Raw genomic sequence first — 12930 nt, 5'->3', positions numbered from 1 at the left:
TACCACCCCTTATTTAACCTCTTACCATTAAGGGACATTTGGGTTCTTCCTTGTTTGGAGAAATTATGAATAAAGCTATTATAAATGTTCATGTACAGGTTTTTATGTGAATATATATTTTCATTTCTCTGAGTTATGCTAAGTACATATTTAATATTGTAAGAAATAGCCATACTCTATTCTAGTGTGGCCATACCATTTTACATTCCCATCAGCATTGCATGAGTGATCAAATTTCTCTATATCCACACCAGCATTTTGTGTTGTCACTATTTTTTTATTTTTGGCCATTCTGAGCATGTATATTTTTTATTAATAAAAAGTTAGGCAAATATGCACCAAATTTTGACAGTGGTTATTTCTAGTGTGTGTAGGTATTAATACCATGAAAGATCTTTACTTTATATAGTACATATATTTATGGTGTTCAAATTTTGCATAACTTAATTTTGTATTTGTAATCTAAACATAAGGTGACCAGACGTCCTGATTTTTAACAATTTGTCCTGTGTCCCATTGTGTTTTAAAAAGTCCCAATTTTTAGAAAGAATGCAGGATAAGCTAGGGAACATGGGAGAACAGGAAGGGAATATACAGTTTTCAGCTGCCATGTGGCTATTTCGCCAGGATATGCATTTTATATTATTTTTGCTAATTTTATAATGTTAAACTTTAATAACAAATAATTGTTGAGAACTGATTATCGAAAACTGCTTATCAAAGTTTGCATTGTTGTCAGGCTCCCCCCCCCCAATGGTGTCCCGCTTTACCAATGTTGAAATCTGGTCACCTTATCTAAACAGCAATATGGATTTTTAAGAGATTAATAGTAAGAAAGTAAAAAGACAATTATTAGAAACTATTCTATAGAGGGGAAGCGTGTTGAGGGGATTTTCACTTTGTATGGGCTGTGGAAGGGGTGAGGAGGCGGATCACACAGGAGGAGGACACCATGTGCCGGCCAGTCCGTGTTTATCTGAGACCCTCCCTCCTCTGCCTTGCTCCATGTCCCAGGAGGCTTCATCACTGAGGTTCCTTTGTCCTCTAGCTTCCAGGATCATTGGCACAACCGACAGGCAGGAGAGAGCAGCGAGGCTCCTTACTCTCAAATACAAGTCCGCTCTGCCTCCATTTCTTTCTTTTCCTTTCCTTTTTTTTTTTTTTTTCTTTTTTTTGAGACAGCCTCACTCTGTTGCCATGGGTAGAATGCCCTGGAGTCATCACAGCTTACAGCAACCTTAAACTCCTGCGCTCAAGCGATCCTCTTGCCTCAGCCTCCCAAGTATCTGGAACTACAAGCATCCACCATCATGTCCAGATACTTTATCTATTTTCAGTAAAGACAGCATTTCATTCTTGCTCAGGCTGGTCTGGAAGTGCTGAGCTCAAGTGGTCCACCCACCTTGGTCTCCCAGCCACTTCACTTTCCAGCTTCTGTTCTCCACAGTGCCCACTCTGGGGCTTAGGCCCTGGGATCACTGTTTACCTCCCTGGCCTCTGGAGCCTAAGGTAGTCATGGCTCCCTGCTGCTGTCTGTGCCTGGGTGCAGGAGACACCTGAAGAACTCCTTGGTAATAAGGGAATGGGGAAGGGCGTGGACTCTCCCTAAAGAGCATCAGAGCACGTACATCATTGCTTGGCAGTCTCCGCACCTGTGGGGAAGAGCAGCTAGTCGAGGCTCTCACTAAGACTGACAGCTGCACATTGAGGCACTCTACACCTCTGACCTGACTGAGACAACTGGCTCCTCCCATTGGGGAGCCTTACCTGACTCGGACAATAGGCTCCCCGGCACCTATGGGGAACCATACCCCGAGAAGCTTGAACAGCGGTCCTAGTCCTGGCAGTTTCATGGGCCAGGGCCGGCAACCTCACGTCCCGGCTCCAACACCTGGATGCCCTACCCTACCCTGCTCACACCCTGAGAATGGGCTCTTCATCAAACTGCCCTTGGGGTGCTCAGCAGTCGGAGTTTTGAGCACTCCACCATTCTTCTGCCAGGACTCTAAGAGATACATCTAATGAGACAGCCCCCAAAACAGTCCAGAGGGACCCAGATCAAGAGCTAAAGTGATGCCGGGTGCAGTGGCTCACACCTGTAATCCCAGCACTCTGGGAGGGCGAGGTGGGTGGATCACTTGAGCTCAGGAGTTCAAGACCAGCCTGAGCAAGAGCGCAGTCCCCATCTCTTAAAATTAGCCAAGCGTTGTAGCGGGTGCCTTTAGTCCCAACTACTTGGGAGACTGAGGCAAGAGAATTGCTTAAGCCCAAGAATTTGAGGTTTCTGTGAACTATGATGCCATGGCACTCTACTGAGAGTGACAAAGTGAGACACTATCTCAAAAAAAAGGAGCGGCTCGGCGCCTATAGCTCAACCGGCTAAGGTGCCAGCCACGTACACCTAAGGTGGCGGGTTCAAATCCCCAGCCCGGACCCGCCAAACAACAATGACGGCTGCAACCAAAAAATAGCCGGGCGTTGTGGTGGGCGCCTGTGGTCCCAGCTACTTGGGAGGCGGAGGCAGGAGACTCGCTTGAGCCCAGGAGTTGGAGGTTGCTGTGAGCTGTAATGCCACGGCACTCTACCCAGGGGGACAGCTTGAGGCTCTGTCTCAAAAAAAAAAAAAAAAAAAGGAGCTAAAGTGAGAGGAGACCCAGCCTTCAGACTGGAGAAAGGAAGGTAATGGGGACCCAGGAGAAGCTGGTGGAATTCACACATGGTTCCCTAGTTTTCCTAGTGATTAGGAGGTGATGTGTGCTGGGTCATCTTTTTACTACCCTGCATCCAGAAAGGACATTGGCTCTGGAGCCAGCCTGCCTAGTATGAATCCTCATTATCACTATTTTGTAACCTTGGACAAGTAACTTTGTTTCCATGGCTCAGCCTTCTCCTCTGTAAAATAGGGGTGATAATAATAGTATCTGCTTCATAGGTTTCAGGAGGATTAAAGAATTAAATGAGTGTAACACACTTAGGACAGTGTCTGGCCCATACCTGCACTCAGTAAATGTTAGTTGTTACTACTTCTGAAGACAGAGGCAGTAGGTGGGTAACCTGGGCAACTGGATGAACCAAAATAGGAAACAAGAGGGACTTGAGCAAGGACAGGTGACAAGTATGGAGAGAAAGCAGAGAGAGATCTAAGAGGCCAGGCAAGGTTGGAAGCCATACATTTCACTCATTCAGACACTTGAAGTGTTTACTGGACGCCAGGAATTCCACTAGAAGCTTGTTTCCCTCTCTTTGTCTCTTCCTTCTTTCTCTCTCTCCCTCTCTCTTTACAGATAAAAGGAAAAATCTCCTACAAAACCTCCAATAGGGCTTGGCATCTGTAGCTCAGCGGCTAGGGCACCAACCACATACACCAGAGCTGGCAGGTTCAAATCCTGCCCAGGCCTGCCAAACAACAACTGAAAAATAGCTGGTGTTGTGGTAGGCGCCTATAGTCCCAGCTACCTGGGAGGCTGAAGCAGGAGAATCACTTAAGCCCAAGAATCTGAGGTTGCTATGAGCTGTGTCTACCAGGCAACGTAGTGAGACTCTGTCTCAAAAACAAAACAAAACTCCAATAGCATTATCACAGCTAATCAAATTAATAATAAATTCTGTTTTCTTAGTCTGATTTTGTGACATAACAGATTATCACAGACTGGGTAAGTTATAAAGAATAAAAATTTCTCATGGATCTGAAGGCTGGAAGTCCATGATCCAGACACTGGTATTTGGTGTCTGGGAAGGGATCCATCCTGCAGAGGGGAGGGCCACTGTGTCCTCACATGGTGGCAGGAGAAGGCAGAAGAGCTAGCAGCCATGTGCTGAGGGAAGCCTCTTCTGTAAGAGCCTTGATCCCATGAAGGAGGAAAGAGTCCTCATGCTCTGACCACCTCTTACAGGCCCTGTCCCTTGATACCATCACACTGCAACACTTGAATTTTAAAGAGGCCGTATTCATGCCATGGCTGCACGTGTCATCTACTATCTTGTCTATATTTAAGTTTCCCCAGTTGTCCACTCTAGCTGTTTGCCTCCCTATTACTGAATCTTCCCACTTCCAAACTGATGCTTACAAGCTAGCTACCCTCTTTTTCACAGTGAAAGGCCTCCTGGCAGGAACCAAGGAATGTTAATTAACTACAGGAAAAGGCCAAAAGCCAGAGAGCAATGGTACACACCTGTAATCCCACTGACTAAGGAGGCTGAGACAGAACTGCTTGAATCCAGTAGTTACAATGTTACAATGAGCTATGATCATGCAGCCTGAGTGACAGAGAGAGATCTTGTCTCTAAAAAAAAGATTAAAGTAAAAAAATAATAGAAAAGAAAAGGCCAAAGGACTCTGGGATAAAATAACCTATCTTAGTCTCCCAGTCTTCTGCTTTGGTAAAGGAAAAGTCAGTCCATTTCTTAGGAGCTTTGTCCACATTCTGTGTTTTTGTCACCCTCTGCAGAATTTGTAGGTTTGCACGAGAGACGATGGTTCACAAATGACTCTATGGGCAGAGGAAATGCTGATGAAGCAAAATCTCAGGACTGTGTTCGGTCCATGTTGGTTGCCTCAGGCAGCCCAGTCTAGGTCAAGAGAGGAAGGATAATGTGGGTTATTCTAGACTGGGATCAGGCCATACCAGAGAAGGAAGGAAACCATATCACAAAAATCCTGGGCCTCGCATAGATGTCACTAACCTCCTCAGGTGTCGGGTAAGTCTTGGCAACCTGGAAGCCAGTAGCCCCATGTGAGGGGCTGTGCTCTTGCTGGTCTGCCCACCTTCTCCAGGAGGTTGTTCCTCTGGAGAGCTCATCACAGGTAAGTAAAAGCGTTTCCTGTAAGAAGGGTATACTCATTTGCTGCCATGACAAAGTGCCACAGACTGGATAGTTAAACAACAGAAATAGATTTCCTCACAGTTCTGGAGGCTAGAATTCTGAAATCAAAGTGTTGTCAGGGGTTTGACACCCGTAGCTCAGTGGTTAGGGCACCGGCCACATACACCAGGGCTGGCAGGTTCGAACCCAACCCGGGCCTGCTAAACAACTACAACAAAAAAACAGCCGGTGTTGTGGTGTGTGTCTATAGTTCTAGCTACTTGGGAGGCTGCGGCAAGAGTCTCAAAAAACAAACGAACACACAAACGATAACAACAAAAAAACTCAAAGTGTTGTCAGGGTTGGTGCTCTGAGAGCTATGATCGAATGAACCTGGTCTGGGCCTCTCTCTTAGGTTGTAGGTAGCTGTCTTTTCTCTGTGTCTCTTTGCATCATTTTCCCTCTGTGTATGTCTATCAAAATTCACATGTTAAAGTTCTAACCCTCAGTTCCCCCTTGTTTTATTTTTTTGAGACAGAGTCTCACTATGTCACCCTCAGTAGAGTGCTATGGTGTCACAGCTCATAGCAACTTTAAACTCTTGGGCTTAAGCGATTCTCTTGCCTCTGAGTAGCTGGGGCTTCAGGTGCCTGCCACAATGCCCAACTATTTTTTGTTACAGTTGTCATTGTTTAGCAGGCCCAGGCCAGGTTCAAACCTGCCAGCCCCTGTGTATGTGGCTGGCGCCCTAACCACTGGGCATAGGCACCAAGCCTCAGTTCCCCTTTGACAAGGACACCAGTCATATTAGATTAGGGGCCCACCCTACTCCAATATGACCTCATTTTAACAAATTACTTCACAATTAGGTCACATTCTGAGATACTGAGGGTTAGAACTTTAACATGTAAATTTTGGGGGGACACACTGCAACTCCTAAAAAACGGATTAGACTCTGTCCTCTGATGGGCTGAAGTCTGAGGGTCGTCTAATTATACATGAAAATATGGTGCTTAGGAAATATATGAGGAAAACGGCAATAACTTGAGTGCTCATCAGAATAAATGTGGCCATTTTGTGTTTCTGAAAGAATAAATATCAAACTTTCTCTAAAACAACTATTTGTGTGTTCATATGTCTGCTTTAGTGTATCACATCTTATGTTGGATATGGTTTGTTGGTCCCCACCAAAGTTTATGTTGAAATTCAATCCCCAATGTAGTGGTATAGGGAGGTGGGGCCTAGTGGGAGGGGTTTGGGTCATGGGGGCAGATTCCCCTTATAAAGAGCTTGGTCTAGGGACCATGTCCCAGGAATGATTTGTTTTGCCCAACTGATCCATTCCTTACTGGGCTAAGTTTTGAAATTGAGTGACCTCAGCAAGCCATGGGTAAAATTTTTCATGTGCTTCCATGGAGGAGCTTGGGGTTTGCTATAGAGAAAAAAAGAAAAAAGAATGGATTTCGCAGCCCTGACCATTCCCCATACCCTTAATCCATTTGGCCAGAATGGGGAGGAAAAGGCCAGGGAAAGACATGAAGAGGGAAAAGAAGAGCCCAGAAGAGGAGTAGAATTCGCACCAAGAACCTGAGAGCTCATCTCCTGCCTTCCCATCTCCAGTGAAGCAGAAGATTTTTGCTTAGTACTCTCCAGATGTGCTCCCCCAAACAAGAACACAAAGGATGGACGACCCCTTAGGCCAGCGATTCTCAATCTGTGGGTCGTGACCCCTTTCGACTGTATTAACGGTTTGTGGCATTAGGAAGGTTGAGAACCACTGCCTTAGGCCGGTGGCTAGTATACTAGGTGTATACTTAGTAGATGAAAAGGTAGCCTGTATTACTGCAAGACTCTAGGAGGGAAACAAGTAATTAGCAGTACCTGCTGGCTCTGAGAATTTTGTTTCCACATTCAACATTTAAGAATTTGCTCAGATTGACTTTTGCAAACATCAAATCCCAGGAATCAAAGAAATTTGCTCTACAAATTCCTAGGAAGCCTCCTGGGCAGGTGACCATGAACACTTCCCTGTTTGCAGATCCACCCAAAGGGGACCAAACTCTAGAGGTAGATTTAAAGAAAAAAAGCAACAGTCTTAACATTTCCCCACTTAAGAGACAGACTAGAGCAAAATTGTCTAGTATGTGACATTTATCCTCCGAGTCTTCTCTCCTCTTTCCGAATCTCCCTTTGAGTTTCAAGTGCTAAACTCAGCTCACCAGCTCTCCCAACACCTTCCTGGGGCACACCCTGAGGCCCACTCTCTGCCAGCAGTTCCCAGTCTCTCCCCTTTTCCCTGTCTGAGCCCTACTCCCTGAGGGACCCATGGTCTCATCTTACTCATATCACCTGGTCCTAAGCACACAGATCCCAGGCCCCCTCCAACTTTCCCAGGAATTTCTGGAGTTCCATGCTGATGATCCTTAGATTGCTTTCATCCATGAGCCTAATGTAACCTATTAACTGGGAGGAGGGAGCTATGTTTCTGTGCTCTTTAACTTCAGTGTGTAATAAACTCCGCCTGTTTTAATAAATCCTTTAATAAGTGAACAAATTACCAAATGAATGAATGACTCTTCAGGATATTTAACAATGGCTTTTTGTTAAAACTTAATTTGAGGCTCAGCGCCTGTGCTCAAGTGGCTAAGGTGCCAGCCACATACACCTAAGGTGGCAGGTTCGAATCCAGCCCAGAACCGGCCAAACAACGATGGCTGCAACCAAAAAATAGCCAGGTGTTGTGGCAGGCGCCTATGGTTCCAGCTACTTGGGAGGCTGAGGCAGGAGACTCGCTTGAGCCCAGGAGTTGGAGGTTGCTGTGAGCTGTGATGCCATAGCACTCTACCCAGGGGGATAGCTTGAGGCTCTGTCTCAAAAAAAAAAACAACTTAATTTGAAATTGATGTAACAGCAGTGAGAGAAAGGGAAACCAGAAAACAGTAACAATAAGCATCTGGTTTATTTTCCAGGGCATCACCCTGGATACACTGCTGAATGTGGGGTTAGGAAGCAGGCTCTTCTCCCAGGATAGGTAGACTGGATATCCCGAGAGGGGAAAAGTAAAAACAATATGGTCATCTCAACTCTAAAGAAAAACTTCTATTTTTTTTCTTTCTTTGTAGCCTCCATGAGAGAAAGAAAAAGATATATTTTTCTATTTCTTGTAGAGACAATCTCACTTAATCGCCCTTGGTAAAGTGCTGTAGCGTCACAGCTCACAGCAACCTCCAGTTCTTGGGCTTAAGCGATTCTCTTGCCTCAGCCTCCCGAGTAGCTAGGACTACAGGTGCCCACCACAACACCCAGCTATTTTTTTGTTGCAGTTTGGCTGGGGCGGGTTTGAACCCACCACCCTTGGTATATGGAGCCAGTGCCCTGCTCACTGAGCCATAGCCACCGCCCGAAAAGGGTGTGCTTCTAAATCATGGACAAGACATTGTGATAACTGTACCAGAATTTGTTAGGGCATTGTTTCTTCAGTGGGACAGTTGCTGAAAAGACTCACTGGTTTAGCCACACGATGGGTAGCAAATCTTATTTGGTCCCCTGACAGCTTGCATTGCCCTGAGATTATGTATGGCACCATGGGTGGCCTTGATCAACATAGCCTCTGGAGGGGTTCCCTCAAATAAAGCCAGCACAGAGGTGGTGGCTCATACCTGTAATCCTAGCACTTTAGGAGGCTGAGTAGGAGGATTACTTGAGGTCAAGAGTTCAACACCAGCCAGGGCAACAGCAAGACCTCATGTCTACAAAAAATTGTTTTAACCCGGGCACAGTGGCTCATGACTGTAATCTAGTAGGAGGATTACTTGAGGCCAAGAGTTTAACACCAGCCAGGGCAAGTGGACCTTGCAACAGCAAGACCTCATCTCTACAAAAAATTGTTTTAAGCCAGACACAGTGGCTCATGACTGTGATCCTAGGATTCTGGGAGGCCAAGGCTTGGTGGATTGTTGGAGCTGACGAGTTGGAGAACAGCCTGAGCAAGAGCAAGACCCCATCTCTAAAAACATAGCTGGGCGTTGTGGTGTGTACCTGTAGTCCCAGCTACTTGGGAGGCTGAGATAAGAGGATTGCTTGAGCCCAGGAATTTGAGGTTGCTGTGAGCTATATGATGCCACAGAACTCTAACCAGGGTGACAAAGTGAGACTCTGTCTCAAAAAAAAAAGACTGGGGCCACTAACAGTTTCAAGAGCTCTTCATTATAAAGTCTTGACCAGGAATTGCGTATAGCCATTTCAAACACAAAACCTGACACAGAAAATTATATTGAATATAGTAAGTTCAAAGTTTCTCATTAAAAACTTTGAAAACAGGGCTTAGTGCTTGTAGCACAGTGGTTACATACACGGAGACTAGTGGCTTTGAACCCAGGCTGGGCCAGCTAAACAACAATGGCAACTACAACAACAAAAAAATAGCTGGGCATTGTGGTGGGCGCCTGTAGTCCCACCTACTTGGGAGGATGAGGCAAGAGAACCGCTTAAGCCCAAGAGTTTGAGGTTGCTGTGAGCTGTGACGCCATAGCACTCTACCCAGGGTGACAGCTTGAGACCCTGTCTCAAAAAAAAAGAAAAAAGAAAAAGGCGGCTAATATCACAATACTAGTCATATAAACTTTTTGGTTTTCCAAAGTTTATGTTTATACTCTAGTCCATTGAGTACAATATTGTATCTCAAAAAACAATGTATAAATTTAAAATTATTATATGGCTAAAAAATGCTAACAATCATGTGAGCCTTCAATCTTCTAACTGGTGGCAGGTCTTGCCTTGATACTGATGGCTGCTGATTGATCGGGGTGGTGGTGAAGGTTCTTTTCTTTTCTTTTTCTTTTTTTTTTTTTTTTTGCAGTTTTTGGCCGGGGCTGGTTTTGAACCCACCACCTCCGGCATATGGGGCCTGCACCCTACCCCTTTGAGCCACAGGCACCTCCCAGTGGCAACTTTTTTTAATTAATTTTTTGAGACAGAGTCTCACTATGTTGCCCTCAACAATGCCATGGTGTCACAGCTCACAGCTACCTCAATCTCTTGGGCTCAAGGGATTCTCTTGCCTCAGCCTCTCAAGTAGGTGACTACAGGCACCCACCACAATGCTCAGCTATTTTGTTGTTGTTGTTGTAGTTGTCATTGTTTTAGCTGGCCTGGGCCAGGTTTGAACCAGCCAGCCTCAGTATATGTGGCTGGTGCCATAACCACTGAGCTACAACAATTTTTAAAAATAAGACAACAATGAAGTTTGTCACATCGACTGACTCTTCCTTTTATGAACGATTTCTCTGCATCAAACAGATGCAATTTGATAGCATTTTACTCACAATACAACTTCCCTCAAAATTAGAGTTAGTCTTCCTAAACCCTGCCACTGCTTTATCGTGTTTAATAAGTCTAAACTTTTGTCATTCCAACAATGTTCACAGCATCTTCACCAGGAGTACAGTCTATCTCAAGAAACCACTTTCTTTGATTATCCATAAGAAGCAACCCCGCAACCATTTAAAGTTATACCACGAGACTGCAGCAAGTCAGTCACATTTTTGGCTCCACTTCCTATTCTGGTTCTCTAGCTATTTCCACCACATCTGCAGTTACTTCCTCCATTGAATCTTGAATCCCTCAGAGTCATCCTAAGAGTTATTATCAATGGTTTCCAAGCTCCTGTTAATACTGATATTTTGACTCTCGACCATGAATCGTGAATATTTATTTACTTACTTTTTTTTGCATTTTTTTTTGGCCGGGGCCAGGTTTGAATCCACCACCTCTGGTATATGAGGCCAGCACCCTACTCTTTTGAATCACAGGTGCCGCCCTATTTATTTACTTTTTTTTAGAGACAGAGTCTCACGTTGTTGCCCTGGGTAGAGTGCCTTGGCGTCAGAGGTCACAGCAACCTCCAGCTCTTGGGCTTAGGCAATTCTCTTGCCTCAGCCTCCCGAGTACTGGGACTATAGGTGCCTATCATAACCCCCAGCTATTTTTTTGTTACAGTTTGGCCAGGGCTGGGTTGGAACCTGCCACCTTCAGTATATGGGGCTGGAGCCCTACTCACTGAGCCACAAGGTGCCACCTGAATCGTGAATTTTTTTTTTTTTTCAGTTTTTGGCCGGGTCTGGGTTTGAACCCACCATCTCCAGCATATGGGGCTGGCTCCCTACTCCTTGAGCCAAAGGCAACACCCAATTTTTTCTTTTTTTGTGGTTTTTGGCCAGGGCTGGGTTTGAACCTGCCACCTCTGGCATATGGGGCAGGCACCTTACTCCTTTGAGACATAGGTACTACCCTCATGAATGTTTTTAACAGCATGTAGAACAGAGAATTCTTTCCAGGTTTTTTTTTTTTTTTTTTTTTTTTGAGACGGAGCCTCAAGCTATCCCCCTGGGTAGAGTGCCATGGCATCACAGCTCATAGCAACCTCCAACTCCTGGGCTCAAGCGAGTCTCCTGCCTCAGCCTCCCAAGTAGCTGGGACCACAGGCGCCCGCCACAACGCCTGGCCATTTTTTGGTTGCAGCCATCATTGTTGTTTGGCGGGCCCGGGCTGGGGATTCAAACCCGCCACCTTAGGTGTATGTGGCTGGCGCCTTAGCCGCTTGAGCCACAGGCGCTGAGCCCCTTTCCAGGTTTTCGACTTACCTTGCCCAGATACATCAAGGGAATCACTATGGCAGCTATAGCCTTACAAAATGTATTTCTAAAATAAGACAACCTTGGCTTGGTGCCCATAGCTCAGTGGTTAGGGCACCGACCACATACACTGGGGATGGTGGGTTCAAACCTGCCTGGGCCTGCTAAACAACAGTGACAACTACAGCAAAAAAATAGCCGGGTGCTGTGGCAGGCACCTGTCGTCCCATCTACTTGAGAGGCTGAGGCAAGAGAATTGCTTAAGCCCAAGAGTTGGGGTTGCTGTGAGCTGTGATGCCCTGGCACTCTACCGAGGGCAACACAGTAAAACTGTCTCAAAAAAAATAAATAAATAAAAGGAGAGAGACAATCTGGAAGTTGAAATTACTCCTTGATCCATGGACTGCAGAATGGATGTTGTGTTAATTAGCAGGCATGAAAATTACATTACTTTCTTTATACATCCATGGACATAAAGAGGCTAAAAATGACAAAAAACTCCTTGCATATCTCCTTAAGAGTTCTTGGATGATCAGAGGCATTGTCAATGGGCAATAATATTTGGCATCATAGCTCACAGTAAAACCTCCAACTCCAGGGCTAAGTGATTTTCTTGCCTCAGCCTTCTGAATTGCTGGGACTATAGGTGCCTGCCACAACACTCAGCTATTTTTAGAGACGAGGTCTCCCTCTGGCTCAGGCTGGTCTCAAATCTTGTGAGCTCAGGCAATCCACCCACCTTGGTCTCCCAAGTGCTGGGATTACAGGCATGGGCCACCTCTCCTGGTATGAGCAGTAGGTCTTTACAATGGGCTTAAAATATTTAGTAAACCATGCTGTAAATAGATGTACTATCCTTCAAGCTTTATTGTTTCATGTACATGCACAGGCAGAATAGATTTAGCATAATTCTTAAGGGCCCTTAAGTTTTCAGAATGGTAAATTAACACTGGCTTCCACCTTACGTCATTAGCCAGAGAGTCAGCCTGTCCTTTAAATCTGTTGTTCAGTATAGCCACTTTCATCAGTTACCTCAGCAAAGCTTCTGGATACTTTGCGTTAGCTTCTCCACCACCTCTTGCTGCTTTACCTTGAATTTTTGTTATGGAGGTGAACCAATCTCTGCTAGCTTCCCAATGTTTCTTCTGCTTTCTCACCTCTCTCAGCCTTCACAGAATGGAAGAGAGTTAGACCCTAGCTCTGTGTGAGGGTTTGACTTCAAGGAATGTTGTGGTGTGTTTAATCCTCTATCTAGATCACTCAACTTTTTCCAAATCAGGAATAAAGCTGTTTGCTTTCTTATCATTCATGTGTTCACTGGAGTAGCACTTTTAATTTCCTTTAAAGACTTCTTGGCATTCACAACTTGGCTAATAGGTACTTGAGGCCTAGATGTCAGCCTATCTCAGCTTTGGACATGTCTTCTTTTCTAAATTTCATCATTTCTAACATTTTTTTTCTCACTCCCTTACTCAGGCCTGAAGTCCAGCAGTGC

The sequence above is a fragment of the Otolemur garnettii genome, unplaced genomic scaffold (assembly GCF_000181295.1).
Source record: "Otolemur garnettii isolate 467f Iridium unplaced genomic scaffold, OtoGar3 scaffold00045, whole genome shotgun sequence".
In the NCBI taxonomy this organism is placed as follows: domain Eukaryota; kingdom Metazoa; phylum Chordata; class Mammalia; order Primates; family Galagidae; genus Otolemur; species Otolemur garnettii.
The sequence above is the reverse complement of the archived record's forward strand: the minus strand, read 5'-3'. Positions refer to the sequence as shown.